Below are 5,000 nucleotides of genomic sequence, written 5' to 3' on the forward strand. Positions count from 1 at the left end.
CACTCTTGCTCCCCTCTACGCCTCCCTCAAGGGCCAGCCAAAGGACCTGAAGTGGGGTCCCCTTCAAGAAGCAGCCTTCTGCAATGCAAAGAAGGCCCTATCAACTGCTGCGGCTCTCACTTTTCCTATCCCACACGCCCCTCTCCTTCTCTCCACCGATGCCAGCGACGTCGCTATTGGTGCAGTACTCGAGCAGGTGGTCAAAGGCTCGCCCCGCCCATTGGCCTTCTTCATCAGAAAACTGTCCAAGGCAGAATCGGGTTATTCTACCTTCGATCGAGAATTGCTGGTTGTGCACTTGGCTGTCCGTCACTTTCGCCATTTCTTAGAAGGTACGCCCTTCGTCATTCGCACAGACCACATGGCTCTGGTGCACGCCTTCACTCGACAGTCTGACGCCTGGTCCGCCCGTCAACGCCGACATCTCTCCGCCGTGGCTGAATACAATTGCACCCTCCAATACATCCCTGGGAAAAAGAATCCCGTTGCAGATGCCCTGTCAAGAAACACGTTGGCTGCCGTTCAACTGGGATTGGATTACAACGCCCTGGCTGAAGCCCAATGACAGGATCCAGAGTATCAAGCTTGTAGGACATCCTGCACATCCCTTCGTTGGGAAGACTTTCCCCTCGAAGACTCCAACACCACCCTCCTCTGTGACGTCAGTACTGGTAGACCGCGACCTTGGGTTCCTGCTCCCATGCGCCGACAGGTGTTTGATTTCATTCACGGCCTTTCACATCCCTCGTGCCGTTCTACTGCACAGCTGCTGAAGGCAAAGTTCATTTGGCACGGCATTTCTAAGGATGCTAAGGATTGGGTCCGCGCCTGTACTTCTTGCCAAACTTCCAAAGTACATCGACACACGGATTCAGGAGTGGGCACCTTTCCTCAACCTCAGCGTCGTTTCGCACACATTCACGTCGACGTTGTAGGCCCCCTACCCACATCACAAGGACATCGTTACCTGTTTACCGTCATCGACCGCTCCACTCGTTGGCCTGAAGCCATTCCCATGGAAACTGCAACGTCCGCCTCATGTACATCTGCCTTACTCTCTGGATGGATTTCAAGATTCGGTATCCCTGAGCATATTACTTCTGACAGGGGAACCACTTTCACCTCTCAATTGTGGACGTCATTAGCGAATCTCCTGGGCATCACCCTACATCACACAACGGCCTACAACCCCGCTGCCAATGGATTGGTTGAACGTTTTCATCGCACCCTCAAAGCAGCTTTGATGTCCCGCTGCAAGGATTGCAACTGGTTTACTCAGCTTCCCTGGGTCCTCCTGGGACTAAAGACCACTCCTAAAGACGCCCTCGACGTCTCGGCAGCTGAAATGGCGTATGGCGACCCGTTCGTCGTCCCTACCGAATTTTTTCCTACTACAACCTCCTCCGACGATCTCCAGCGCATACGTCACGTCGTGGGAAAATTTACTCTGTGCCGCCAGACTTACAAGCCCCCAGCGAAGCATCACATACCAACGGACTTGCACTCTGCAACGCACGTCTTCCTGCGCAACGACACCAGCAAGCCACCACTAACACCCCCTTACACGGGCCCTTTCCATGTGATCCGACACAGTCCGAAAGCATTCCTACTAAACATTCGGGGCAAAGAAGACTGGGTCTCCATTGATCGTCTAAAACCTGCTTATCTTCTGCCAGATGACCCACCTACAGTTCGCCTCTCCAGATCAGGGCGCCCTATTTAACATATACAGTATGTCATTTTTAGGGGGGTATCATGTACCAACCGTGTGTCACACAATTGTACATAATTCCTTTTGTATATATTATGCTTGTATCTTCGCTCTTCCCTCGCACTAAACGAACATGCAAATTCATGTCTGCTGTTTCCTCTGTAACATTGTCTGTCTTGTGAACTTGTTATGTCCTGTTGCCTTGAGGTTTTGTATATAAAGGAGAGTGTTCTATAACAATACAACTCAGTTGATTGCATCCTGCCTTTGAGTTCACAACCCTCTCTCGGCCCGTCACACTGGTGTTAAAATATTTTATTTTAATTTCTCATTACTTCTTTTGCAGTTTATTTTTTTCCTTATTTCCTTTCCTCACTGGATCCCTTGGGTTTATAGGATCCTACTTTTTCAATTAATAATATTAATAAAAATAATAATAATAATAATAATAATAATAATAATAAGGGTATGCATACTTTTAAAATCATAATTCATTTTTGTTTGTCAAATATTTCATAAAGCAGAACCACATATGATAATTAAATATCTTTAGAGAGAAAAAAAAATCTTATTCTGGAGTCACAGACGATAGTAGTATCCCTCATAGCGGTTGACATTTATTGTACTCTAAAAAAAGTATTGTCTCTTCCTATGATTCCATTTTTTTATATTTAGTTTCTATAATACTAAATAAATAAAAGTTGACGATAAAAACACAATCAACATGAGAAAATAATTGCAAAATATAATAATATTTGGAAGAACCATTTGTAGGCCTTCTACTAAAGAAATTAATGAATAATTCTGTCAACAGAGATCATTCTTATCATAAAATAGACACTCAAGGAAGTTTAGATATTTCGCCAAGAAACGACCGAAACTCTCACAAATAAAAGAAAGTCTCCTAAAAGTTGAGAAACTTGAAAAAGATGGAAGAAAAACAAAGAGGTTGGGTGGATGCAAAATAGTTACAAAAGAGGAAAAGAACCGTCTAAAAAAGTTATTTTAATTAAATGGGAAAAGTGAAAAAAAATGCTATAAAAGAGGATGATACTTTGGAAGATGCTGCCAAAAAAGACTAAGAGAAAAGAGTCAAGAAGAATATGTTAACATAATTGGCTTTGAAGAAGGGGAGGAAAGTAGAATACTATAAAAGAAGATGAAATAGGGGGAAACATTTACAAAAAAAAATAATGAAGATAACCACCTACATAAGAAGGGTTTAGTGAATTGTGGTTGAAAGATGGATGGGAAAATGAATGCTTTAGAAGATGATGGAAGATGGGAAGATACAGTTGCAATAGGATGAAGAGAGCAGTCTAGCAAATGGGATCATAACAAAATTTGGCCTTGAAGAATGGAAGAAGAAATAGAATACAAGATAATGGGAGATTGGAAGATACAACCTTAACCTAACTCTGTATATGGAAATTTTCCAGTGGATCAACCGAAAAAAATACGGTATAATGGAATTTATGCTCGTCAACAGATGAAGAAAATAACATGATAAGACGATAACTTTCTAGCGAGAACAATACGGTCTAGGAAAGCACTCTGAAAGTGCAGACCTCCGCCACGGCAAGCTTGCCTTTCCCAGAATCTATTAAGACCGTACGCGTATTTGAAGTCTGTGTGACAACAATGTGCTAAGGACAGGTTAAGGTTAGGGTTAATTCGGTCGACCTTTTGCTCGACATTTACCTTTGACCTAGGACTTTCAAACTTGAGTCACTTCCACGTCTCAGTATAACAATTAATCCCTGAATGTTTCACTATTCTATGAGTAAAATTGTGGCCAGAAAGCTGTTCATAAACAGACAACCTTACAAACGGACATGCAGGGGTGAAAACATAACCTCCTCCCAACATCGCTGGGAGGAGCATGGTGTGATAACATAAAGAATCGATAGAATAATTTATACATGTATATATATATATATATATATATATATATATATATATATATATATATATATATATATATATGTATATATATATATATATATAAATTATATATATATATATATATATATATATATATATATATATATGTATATATATACTGTCTATATATATATATATATATATATATATATATATATATATATATATATATATATATGAATATATATACATTATATCTATCTATCTATATATATGTATATATATATATATATATATATATATGATATATACAGTATATCTATCTATCTATATATATATATATATATATATATATATATATGTATATATATATATATGATTATATATACAGTATATCTATCTATCTATATATATATATATATATATATATATATATATATATATATATGAATATATATACAGTATATCTACCTATGTATATATATTTATATATATATATATATATATATATATATATATATATATATATGTATATATATATACTGTATATATATACACACACATATATATATACATATGTCATCTTCCTTAATCTCTCAATCAAATTAGTTTTGTGTTACTAGACAAAATTGTAATCTCTATTATGTAGATGCAATTTTTAACCAATTCTATATGTCTTCTTTCTTAATAATTAATCGTTATTTATTGTAAATTCTCTGAAAGGAATAGTGATTATTTATAAGTGCACAGCAAAGGTAAAAATAAGGTAGTTTATATATATATATATATATATATATATATATATATATATATGTATATATATATCGATATATATATAACTATATATATATATATATATATATATATATATATATATATATACATATATAAAGTAAATTTATATTTATATATATGTATATATACATATTTATACATATATATATAATGTAAATTTATATTTATATATATATATATATATATATATATATATATATATATATATACATATATATATATATATGTGTGTGTGTGTATATATACATATATATACACACACACACACATATATATATATATAAATATACATATATATATATATATATATATATATATATATATATATATATATATATATATGTATAGAATAATTGGAAAATGGATGGGGAAATGGACATCCTAGGGATAGGACGAGGACGAGATGTAGAAAAATCAAATTAGATAAAGTCCTCCAGAAGAGGTCTGTTGGAAGGCAAACCTGTTGTGACGAAATCAGACTGTTAGATTTAATATGTCTTATTCTGTTTTAATATTTTTTTTTATTTTTATATAGGTGCTGTACATCCTCACAATTAATCTTTGTGATCAAAATGAATGTAATATTCATGAAATAATAAGCATATCACAC

This window comes from Palaemon carinicauda, chromosome 5, assembly GCF_036898095.1.
Source record: "Palaemon carinicauda isolate YSFRI2023 chromosome 5, ASM3689809v2, whole genome shotgun sequence".
NCBI lineage: Eukaryota > Metazoa > Arthropoda > Malacostraca > Decapoda > Palaemonidae > Palaemon > Palaemon carinicauda.